A 12,492-nucleotide genomic window follows, 5' to 3' on the forward strand; every position below is an offset into this window, starting at 1 on the left:
CACATTTTTGAGAGCACCTATAGAAAAATTGTCCCAGGTCAACATAGCCTGAGTATACAGATAAGTTTTACTTATCACACTTACATAAGGTAATATAAAACTCATTTTTTGTTTTTGTGTTTTTGTAATGCTGTGTTTAGTTTCTAACTACCATCAGGAATGGGAATGCCAGATTGTAGAATCTGCCAGACCATTCAGATAAGAGATAGTATAAACTGCCCCTTCTCTATGCCAATCCTCTACCACTACCTGGTAATGAAGTAAGTACTCAGGATCCACTATTCATTATCATTCTGTTGCTGCCTCAATAAAACAAAGAGGTAAATTAAAATTTAATTGTATACTGTGGGTGGAAGGAGAAAGTATGGTTCCTAACTTGCATATTCTAAACATATTTTCCACAAGAAATAATGACAGGTTTATCCATGAGTCACTTAAAACAGAGGTGTAATAGAAAATAGTAAAAGGAAGCACAGGCATTGTGATCTAAATATCTTTGTGTGGTGTTTCTCTTTATACTATGAGGCATAATTAGATCATTGCCACATATGCATTCTTAATGTTAACTAATGGCTAGCCTAATGAAGCAACAACCTAATGAATGATAAATTGTTTCCACTTTCTAAGGCTATTCTACTTCTTGATGTTTGAGATCTTGAAAATTAATAACTATAATAGTTGATTTCATACTTGATAATATGAGTACTTAAAATTTAGTCTTAAAGTTATTTTCAAATACTAACATAGAATATAATATAAAATAGTCAAAGGACTTGCACAAAATATCTCAGAGTACAGGTTTTTTTTTTAAGATTTTATTTATTTATTTTGACAGACAGAGATCACAAGTAGGCAGAGAAGCAGGCAGAGAGAGAGGAGGAAGCACGCTCCCCGTGGAATAGAGAGCCTGATGCGGGGCTCGATCCCCAAACCCCGGGATCATGACCTGAGCCAAAGACAGAGGCTTTTACCCACTGAGCCACCCAGGCGCCCCTCAGAATACAGTTTTCATAATTTCCCTCTCTGAAGCTTTTTGAGATGAAAAAAATAATAAATACAGTAAGAAAATAAGAAACTATGGAATATTTACAAACCTATTGTTCCAAATCCATGGATAAATATCATTTATAATCATACTAACTGAGGCATATGATATCAAAAAAAGTGAGAATGCTGGAAAGTGGTATACATTTCATTTCATTGAGATTATGGAATAATGGGCAGAAAATAAGAGGAAGAAATTCAAAATGACCTATTCATACCTCAAACAAACCAAAGAAAATGAAATTCTGTTGAGGAGCATGACAACTCAAAATATAGATGGAAACAAGCGTGCATAGCAAAATCCTTTATTTGGTTGGGGCTCTGTAGACTAAAATGTCTGAATAATCAAAGGATCTTACATTATTCTGCCATAGCTTCTAACCTTAAAAAGGAAAGACCTGGAGATGAATCTTAGTGAGATGAGAAACTCAAAACAAGAACTTGGGGAACGAAAATGTGCTACTGATTCATAAGCAGAATAATGAAAGCCAAATGATGAAGTAACTGAACTCTCACTGATATGTCAAATACCATCAGAACAGGGGAAAGCCTAAGGAAAAATGACATTCAACATCAATATCAGCATTGTCATAATAAACAGTATTATTACTATTGTCATATGCCAGCCATAACCTAGAGGGAGACAGAAAAAGAGAGTCAAGAAAGTTTACTTATATTAATTTTCAAACCTCTCATGGGATGCAAAAATATCAATGGAATGAAAATATTATTAATGGAGCACCTGGGTGGCTCAGTGGGTTAAGCCTCTGTCTTGGCTCAGGTCATGATCTCGGCATCCTGGGATCAGGCTCTCTGCTCAGCAGGGAACCAACTTCTCCCTCTCTCTGCCTGCCTCTCTGCATACTTGTGATCTCTCTCTGTCAAATAAATAAATAAAATCTTAAAAAAAAAAAAAGAAAATGTTATTAACATTCATGAAGTTATCTATAAATAGAAATAAAGCCAAATTTCATGTTCTCTAATTTACTTGGGACAAGAATAAGAAGGGCAGAAGATCTAAAAATGAATAGAAGTCAAAACTCAACAAATGGCAAAAAAGGAAAGTAAGATCAAAATCATAAAATGTTATTAAAGAAATAAACTCAAATATGCAAATAACATTTAGAATGTTCTTGTGTCAACATTTGTGTATATTAAGCCTAAGAGACAAAGCATTGATATACATCCTACATTACTGTAGTCAACAAACAAACCAATTCCTTCATTCATGAAATCTAAAAACCCAGATTGAATTAAAGTAGCCCAGAAAGCTAATCAATGAAGTACTACATAAAAGCATGTGAAGTAGACGGGAAATAGCTATAGTATTAATACCAGATGACATTTGATCTAATGTAACATTTAGTTAAAGAATGAGACACTATAATGATGAAAGATACAATCTATAATAATGCGCTTAAGTGAACAAATTATATAGTTAGACAACCATAACTAAGATCTAAATACAGATTTCTCTTTGTTCTAGCAAATCATTTAATGTCTCTACACTTCAGTTTCTTCCATTGTAAAGTGAATATAACAATAGTGTTTATATGATAAGTGTTTGTGAAGCACCTACAAAAATGCCTGACATGTAATACAGGAGATGTAAATGCTGATAAATAACACACTATTTAAATGTTCACAACAAATACTATAGAAAATGTGTAAGGATGAACATCACAGCATTGCAATGGTATTGGAAGACTTAATATGCTTTCTGCTGCAAATAGAACACTATTTTCAATAGTCTCCAATTTTTAAACTTTAAAAATTAATAATAAATTTAATAATTTTCTCTGAAAAAATTCTCAAAAATATAAAAAGATCTGGAAATAACACAAAGATTTTACTAACCACATAGTAATACACTGGCCAATTAATCAAACAAATAACCCAGTTAAAAATGGGCAGAAGACATGAACAGACACTTCTCCAGAGAGGAAATACAGATGGCCAACAAACACATGAAAACCACTCATCATCAGGGAAATGTAAATAAAAACTACAAACTCACCTCACAACTGTCAGAACGGTTAAAATCAACAACACAAGGGGCGCCTGGGTGGCTCAGTGGGTTAAAGCCTCTGCCTTCGGCTCAGGTCATGATCCCAGGGTCCTGGGTTCGAGCCCCGCATGGGGCTCTCTGCTCCGCAGGGAGCCTGCTTCTTCCCCTCTCTCTCTCTGCCTGCCTCTCTGCTTACTTGTGATTTCTCTCTCTTCGTCAAATAAATTAAATCTTTAAAAAAAAAATCAACAACACAAGAAACAATAAGTGTTGGTAAGGAGATGGTGTACTCATGCACTGTTGGTGGGAATGCAAAACGGTGTAGCCACTGAGGAATTAAAATTTTAAAAAAGTACTACCTTACAATCCAGGAATTGCTTTGCTGGTATTTACCCCCCAAAGTACAAAAACACTAATGTAAAGGGATGCATGCACCCCTGTGTTTAGAGTGGAGCATTATTTACAATAACCAAACTATGGAAGCAGCCCGTGTGTCCATCCATTGATGACTAGATAAAGAAGATATGGTATATATACATAATTGAATATTATTCAGTATAAAAAAGAATGAAATTTTGCCATTTACAACAGCATATGGATCTAGAGAGTATAATACTAAGTGGAATAAGTCAGTCAGAGAGGGGCACCTGGGTGGCTCAGTGGGTTAAGCCTCTGCCTTCCGCTCAGGTCATGATCACAGTGTCCTGGGATCGAGCCCCGCATCAGGCTTTCTGCTCAGGAAGGAGCCTGCTTACCTCTCTCTCTGCCTGCCTCTCTGCCTACTTGTGATCTCTGTCAAATAAATAAAATCTTTAAATAAAAAAATAAGTCAGTCAGAAAAATAAAACACCACATGATCTCAATCATAGGTAGAATTTAAGAAGCAAAACAAAGGAGCAAAGGAGAAAAAGATAGAGACACACACTCACAAATCAAGAAACAGACCTTTACCTATAGAAAACGTACTGATGGTCACCAGAGGGGAGATAGGTAGGGAGCTGGGGGGAATAGGAGATAGGAATCAAAAAAATAAAGAACAAAATACTAACAAAAACAACTAATTAGAAATATTTTTAAAAGGAAATATTAGGGGCACCTGGGTGGCATAGTCGTTAAGTCTCTGTCTTCTGCTCATGATCCAGGGGTCCTGGGATTGAGTTCCGCATCGGGCTCCCTGCTCCACGGGTAGCCTGATTCTCTCTCTCCCACATACCCTTGTGTTCCCTCTCTCATTGTGTCTTTCTCTGTCAAATAAATAAATAAAGGAGAGGGAACTATTAGGTCAAGAGAAAAGCCATTTAAAAACTACAGAAAAAACTGCAAAATAGTGTTGAAATTGCTACACATTTAAACCCATAAGCCATAGATAAATTGAACAGTACCCATAGGTTACAAATGTTACTGCTAAATAAGAAAATCTGAAATTCATGTATTAATAAAAAGAAAATTAGTAAAATTGATAAATAAAATTAAGAACAAATTCCTTGAATGAGAGAATATATATATATAAGAAAGATAAATCAAACATTATTTCAATAAGGGAAAAAGGGAAAGCTAAATACTTTAGTATTTAGTCAGGACCTAACAGAAAAATCACAGGTATAAAAGTCATTTTATTATTTTAAAGGTTTATTTACTTAATGATTTTATGACTAAGAGAACCTATCCCACCAGGAACTGCAGCTCCCTTTCACTGTTAAAATAATGAAAATTAAATAGAAGCAGAGATTAATGACAATCACAATCACATCGGAGCCACAATATGACATGCATCAACAACATCCTGGATGTTAAGCAATATCTTGATCCAAGCAAAATTCAAGCAAAGGAACATTCACAAAGACTTTTTAAGTAACACTCTGTCCCATTACCATTATTATCAACAACAAGGGCTAAAGTGTTGCTCACAAAATGCTGGTACTGATTACCATTAGTGATAGGTGGTTACATTTTTGACATATTGTTATATTGTGCTACATATTTTTTATAATCTTATTATCTAAAAAAATTTTTTTATTATTAAAAAACTGAGACCATTCCTATGAAAGCTAACAAGAAAAAACACAATAGGAAGAACTCATCATGGGCAGACATTTCTCATATCTTTTATTGTGGCTTTTGCCACTATTCACAGATTTATGAAAACTTTTGGATTTATTGGAAATTACAGAAAAGCTTTTCAAAATATTAAGTTATTAAGTTGCCCAGAATTTTTGTAAAGCCTTCTTTTTAGGAAGGAAAGTTTCTGAATTGAACTGATGAAAGTTAGTTCATGGGAGGGTATAATTTAATGATGCAACATATAGTATTATTACATTTGCTATCATTAAATAATTTTACATTAAACATTATTTTTTTAAAGATTTTATTTATTTATTTGACAGACAAAGATCACAAGTATGCAGAGAGGCAGGCAGAGAGAGAGGAGAAAGCAGGCTCTCTGCGGAGCAGAGAGCCCGATGTGGGACTCGATCCCAGGACCTTGGGACCATGATCCTAGCTGAAGGCAGAGGCTTTAACCCACTGAGCCACCCAGGCGCTCCTACATTAAACATTATTAAATGGATTTGGTATCAGTACAAGTAAGTCAGGTCCACACAGAGGAAATATACTGAGTTTCTTCACATACACAATTAGTTTGACCATTTTAACTTACTTAACCAATAAATTAATTATTTTAATTATTATTAGTAAATTAATTAAATAGATTAATAAAACAACGTGCGTGTGTGTGTGTGTGTGTGTGTGTGTTGGAGAATGGATTCTAGTATAAAACAAAGGGAAAAATAACATCTATTTATAATACCATATATATATATAGTACTATATATATAGTACTATATAATAAGTACCTACCAGTGTTATAGACCCCTCTTACATATTTTATCTCATTTTGTACTCTTAACACAGCTGTTAAGTATTATAATTCTTTTTTATACATGATGAAACCAGCTCAGAGAGTTTAAGTAATTTGGCCAAAGCTATAAAGCCAGCAAGGAGCAGAGTCTGAATTCTAATCTAAAATTACTGATTAACAGAGAACATTTTCTTTTCATTATACCACTACATTTATAGATTGAACTAATTTGATTTAATTGTTCAATGACTTTAGAGACTAGTCAAATCTTTCACAAATGGTAGAGCTATTTATAGACACACCTAAAAGATGTAGCCCAAATTAGAACATATTCAATCCTCTTGGCAAGATAAATTTTGACTTTGCATTACAAAAGAGTGAGGCTTTGTTTTGTAGAAGACAGAAGATTGATTAAAGCAAAAGTATTTGCATCATGGGGTGAGCATGGGAACTCAGGAGCAAAAGGGAAGAGTAAAATAATGGTATAAATATCAAACCACTTTGATTATTGGTTATTTGTCTTAACAATCTAATTCTGCTATATCTATGTCTCAAGGTGACCAAAGATTCAATTCAGTCTCTCAACAAGAATGCTGCACTGAGGAATGAACATGAATACACTGAAAGTTAGCTATATATCTATAATCTATATTTATAAGAGTTCAAATTTCTTCAGCTCTCCTTGCATTTACCTAGAATGCTATGCCTGATTCCAGTTACCTTTACTCCAGGTGCTTGCACTGTTAGAATCCTGACAAGTTAAACATTTCACAAATTACATCTAAACACAGAAGATAATCTTTCTCCCTCCCTCCGTCCCTCTCTCTCTCTTTCTTTCTTCCTTTTTACTAAACCCAGAAAGTGGAAGAAATGACAAATAGATAATCCTAAGGATGGATTTCACATACTTAAAACTGGAATACAAAGAATACATCAATAATTATATGTTTGTACAAAACAAACATGACTCATTTTCTTTTGTAATGGCATAAAAATTCAAAATGAGTTACCCACTTTCAGATAAGCACATTTTTGAAATCTTATAAGAATCATAAAGAAAAAAATATCTGTTCTCATTTGTACTGTATGCTAGTTGTGCTTGTCCTATTTGACCCTTATCCAGTACATTGTAATTTTTAGCTTCTACACCTTAAAGTTTAGCTAATATAATAGCAATTTGATTATAACTTCAAATGCTTTTCAATATTTCAATTTTCCTTGAATGTTTCAGTTCTATCTCAAAGCCAAGTTTCTCAAAATATTTACCTCCATCAGAAAGGATGAATGCCCAACTTTTGTATCAATATGGACAGGACTGGAGGAGATTATCCTGAGTGAAATAAATCAAGCAGAGAGAATTATCAAATGGTTTTGCTTCTTTGTGGAGCATAAGGAATAACACAGAGGGGGCGCCTGGGTGGCTCAGTGGGTTAAGCCTCTGCCTTCGGCTCAGGTCATGATCCCAGGGGCCTGGGATCGAGTCCCGCATAGGGCGCTCTGCTCAGCAGGGAGCCTGCTTCTCCTCATCTCTCTCTCTGTCTGTCTCTCTGCCTATTTGTGATCTCTCTCTCTGTCAAATAAGTAAATAAAATCTTAAAAAAAAAAAAAAGGAATAACACAGAGGACGTGGGGAGGTGAAGAGAAGTGAGTTGGGGGAAACTGGAGGGGGAGATGAACTATGAGAGACTGTGGACTCTGAAAAACAATCTGAGGGTTTTGGAGGGGTAGGGGGTGGAGGGTTGGGTGAACCTGGTGGTGGGCATTATGGAGGGCATGTATTACATGGAGCACTGGATGTGGTGCATAAACAATGAATTCTGGAACACTGAAAAGAAATTTAAAAAATAAATAAAATTTAAAAATATATATATTTCACCCGAGTAGTCATAAGTTAAGTTGTAGTTAATTTTAAAATAGAAATCCTTTTTAAAACTGAGTTGAGGAAACTATAATTCACAGACATCTTTTGTACAGCAAACAAGTTTTTTCTCCTCAACAACTAACAATTTTATTTTATTCAAGGCTTTATTTATTTATTAGAGAGAGAGAGAGAGAGAGAGCAGGAGTGGGGTGAGGAGCAGAGGGAGAAGCAGACTCCCTGCTGAGAAGGGAGCCAGATGTGGAGCTCAATGTAGGGCTGGACATGGTTCAGTTCCAGGACTCCGGGATCATGACCCGAGCCTGAGACAGCTGCTTGAGCCACCCTGGCATGCCAACAATTAACAACTTGAGAAGAGAAAGCTGAAGAGAAAGAGGCATACATACTTTCTTCAAAGTCAGACTCAAGTCTTAACCTTGAACGACGTGCCTAGGCCTCCAAGTGTTCCGGAATGAGTTAAAGTGATTAGGTAGTAAATAATGCATGCAAAATGAATGGATAAATGGTCTTTAAAATAGTGGGTATTAAATGGTTAACTCATGAATCTGAAGAGCCAGAGGCAGAAAGTGTATGTGAGAGTGAAATCACAGAGTTCAGTCAAATCACAGACAGCATGGAACCAGCTCTGTCCTCACCAGAAAGAGAAAAGCTTAGAAAATGTTCCTGTCACAGCCATATGCCTCAAAGGCAGCTGAACAATAAAAAGGAGGAACAGAAAGTTGCATACGAAGGCTTTAGATATAAAGAGAGGGTGCACAGACCCATCAAAAGGAATGCAACAGCTGAGACTGGTCTTTCCAGGCACTAAGAAGCTGCAGATGGTTTTGTGTGTTGATGATTAGGTCACATTCAGTTAAAACAGTCATAACTGAAACTACAGGAATAAAACCAATCCAGATTTTGCATTTAAATCTGAACTTTGAAGAGCTTCGGAACAAGAATATATCATTCTCATCTGTAAGGATTGAATAATGCAAGCCAGAGGGGCTGCTCATGAGAACGCTTTTCTAGAAAACATCCTGTGCCCCGGATCTGGTCAGGAGGCTCTGCTTTGAAAATAGTGTATCTATTTTGAAAGGAAAGGAAGATACATTTTCAAATGGAAAATGATTAACTCAGTAGCTCAGAGAGAGCCAAAGCTGAAGACTGAGATAAATCCCAAGGAGGTGAAAACACAGATGGAAAGTGAGCTAGTGGAGGAGTCATTACTGACAGATAGCACCAAACTGTGACATGATGTGTGGTTCAACCAAGCCTGGGATTCCAAGATTTAAACCCGAAAATTTGTAGGGACACAAGATTCTGGGGATTACCTTCTATCAAGATACTGGGCCCCCGGTGGGGTTCAGTCGGTTAAGTGTCTGCTTACAGCTCAGGTCATGATCATAGGGTCTTGGGATCAAGGTTTCCTGGGATGGAGCCCCATATTGGGCTTCCTGCTCAGCGGGGTGTCTGCTTCTCCCTCTGCTGCTCCCCCTCCTTGTGGGCACAAGCTTTCTCTCTGTCTCCCCCTCTCTCTCTGTAAAAAATAAATAAATAAAATCTAAAAAAAAAAAAGATACTGTTTCAATTTTGTCTGGCCAAAGTAGACTCTTAAAAAGTAATCAGACTAAATGAGGAGTCAGGGCAGGGGTGGGGCGAGAAGCAAGGGGTGTGAGTTCTCGGCAGTTAACATTACATACCCTAAAACAACAAGGTAATAATATAGCACAACTCAAGTAAAGTGAGTGACATAGACTGTATCAATATTATCAGTATATATCAAAAGACTATGCAGAACCTAGGCTATTTAAGAGAAAGCAAATTAAAAACTTGACAAGATACATTTTCCTTCTTTTCATCTAGAAATTACGTTTCTTCAATTCCTCAGAGCAAATGAAGTGTTTGCATATTCAGTAAACTCATTGTGTATTTGTAAATTAACTTACCAGAAAACTACTAATTTTTTCTGCTGCATAAAGTAATTCAAACAAGAATTGCATTTATGGCCTTTAAAAAGTTCAGAATTGAACAAATAGTTCAGATATTTTGATACCTATTCATTCAACAATATTCAGCAAATATTTTGGCACCCTTTCCTATGTGATAAACTTTATTGTAAATCCTGGAAATAAGGCAATGAGCAAAGCAGACAAAAGTTCTTTTCCTTAATAAAGCTTACAGTTTAGTGAAAAAAGAAAATCCATAAATGAATAAGCACAAGGTACATTAAAATAAATGGGGAGGAGCCTGCGTGGCTCAGTCAGTTAAGCTCCCAACTCTTGATTTCTGCTCAGGTCATGATCTCAGGGTCACGAGATTGACCCCCAAATTGGACTCCCCAGTCAGGCTCCCCACTCAGCAGAGTCTGCTTGTCCCTTTCTCTCCCCGTGTCCCTTCTCCTGGTTGGTTGTTGCCCACCCTCTCACACACAAGCCTGCACTCTCTTTCTCTCTCAAATAAATACGTAAATCTTTAAAAATAATAAAGTAAAATAAAATAAAATAAAAGGTAAGCAATTAAGTGGAGAAAATTAAACGGGAAGAAAAGGAGTTCTGGGAGAGGATAAAATTACTAAATAAGGAAGTTGAGAAAGCCCTTACATACACTGTGACATTAGTAAAAATAGCTGATGAATGTGGAGGAATTAGCCAACATAATTTTTGTTGAAAAAGATTTACCAGTGGAAATAACAAGTGTCAAGACCTGGAGACAGGACTATTCCAGATACCTTTCAGGGACAGAAAGGAAGCCAGTACGGCTGGAGAACAGTGATGTGGGCCTTATGAGCAATGAAAGGAAAAATTTTGCACAGAATAGACACAACTGATACCTGCAAAGAAGATTCTGGTGTGCCCAAAGTGAAAGGTTAAGTAATTTGACATTTGATAAGATACAGTAGCAGATAGTTTTTTTTTTTTTTAACTCAGTTTTCATACAAAAGGACTTGTGACATAAGTTTTTTCTCCTGCTTTTAAAAATGGAGCATGTGAATATTTAAACAAAAAGAAAAGGAAAAATAGTAAAGATTTTTAAACTCAGAACTTCCCGTACTTCCCACATCCAAAAAATAAAATAGGTCTCTGAAAAATTTCAAAACAGTGGTGATTCACAGACCTGTACCCCTGGGGATAAAAATATATGTTTATAAAAAATAAAAAATAAAAAATAATTTAAAAAAATAAAAATTTCAAAACAAAGATACTTCAAATTATTTAATTAAAAATGAATCTACCAAGATACGTTCGTTAGATTACTCCTTTCTGCCCTTGGACTCCACCGAGTAAGCATCGTTAAAGTCTCCCCTCCCACCGCAGTCATGTCTAACTCAGAGTCTCCCAAAGAGCCTGAACAGCTGGGGAAGCTCTTCATTGGAGGTCTGAGCTTTGAAACAACCGATGAGAGTCTGAGGAGCCATTTTGAGCAATGGGGAACACTTACAGACTGTGTGGTAATGAGAGATCCGAACACCAAGTGCTCCAGAGGCTTTGGGTTTGTCACATATGCCACTGTGGAGGAGGTGGATGCAGCCATGAATGCAAGGCCACACAAGGTGGATGGAAGAGTTGTGGAACCAAAGAGGGCTGTCTCAGAAGATTCTCAAAGACCTGGTGCCCACTTAACTGTGAAAAAGATTTTTGTTGGTGGCATTAAAGAAGACACTGAAGAACATCATCTAAGAGATTATTTCGAACAGTATGGGAAAATCGAAGTGATTGAGATCATGACTGACCGAGGCAGTGGCAAAAAGAGGGGTTTTGCTTTTGTAACATTTGATGACCATGATTCTGTAGACAAGATTGTCATTCAAAATAACCATACTGTGAATGGCCACAACTGTGAAGTAAGGAAAGCGCTCTCTAAGCAAGAGATGGCTAGTGCTTCATCCAGCTAAAGAGGTCAAAGTGGTTCTGGAAACTTTGGTGGTGGTCGTGGAGGTGATTTTGGTGGGAATGACAACTTTGGTCACGGAGGAAACTTCAGTGGTCAAGGTGGCTTTGGTGGCAGTCGAGGTGGTGGTGGATATGGTGGCAGTGGGGATGGCTATAACGGATTTGGTAATGATGGAAGCAACTTTGGAGGTGGCGGAAGCTATAATGATTTTGGCAATTACAACAATCAAGCCTCAAATTTTGGACCCTTAAAAGGAGGCAATTTTGGAGGCAGAAGTTCTGGCCCTTATGGTGGTGGAGGCCAATACTTCGCCAAACCATGAAACCAAGGTGGCTATGGTGGTTTCAGCAGCAGCAGCAGCTATGGCAGTGGCAGAAGGTTTTAATTACTGCCAGGAAACAAAGCTTAGCAGGAGAGGAGAGCCAGAGAAGTGACAGGGAAGCTACAGGTTACAACAGATTTGTGAACTCAGCCAACCACAGTGGTGGCAGGGCCTAGCTGCTACAAAAAAGACATGTTTTAGACAATACTCATGTGTATGGGCAAAAAAACTCGAGGACTGTATTTGTGACTAATTGTATAACAGGTTATTTTAGTTTCTGTTCTGTGGAAAGTATAAAGCATTCCAACAAAGGGTTTTAATGTAGATTTTTTCTTTTGCATCCATGCTGTTGATTGTTAAATGTAATAGTCTGATCATGACGCTGAATAAATGTGTCTTTTTTTTGAATGTGCTGTGTAAAGTTAGTCTACTCTGAAGCCATCTTGGTATACTACCCTAATAGTGTGAAGTTAGAATTCCTTCAGGGTGATCCCAGGTTCCATTCGAAA

General features: G+C 36.7%; 1 pseudogene across 1 annotated transcript; it reads left to right on the forward strand.

Annotated features, from left to right (window-relative positions):
- The first annotated feature begins 11,086 nt into the window (after positions 1-11,086).
- On the forward strand, positions 11,087-11,677 carry LOC309840264 (heterogeneous nuclear ribonucleoprotein A1 pseudogene; annotated as a pseudogene). Its single transcript has one exon. The product of its transcript is annotated as a heterogeneous nuclear ribonucleoprotein A1 pseudogene (transcript).
- The last annotated feature ends 815 nt before the right edge of the window (positions 11,678-12,492 follow it).

This window comes from Mustela nivalis, assembly GCF_964662115.1.
Source record: "Mustela nivalis genome assembly, chromosome: 9".
NCBI classification, from domain to species: Eukaryota; Metazoa; Chordata; class Mammalia; order Carnivora; family Mustelidae; genus Mustela; species Mustela nivalis.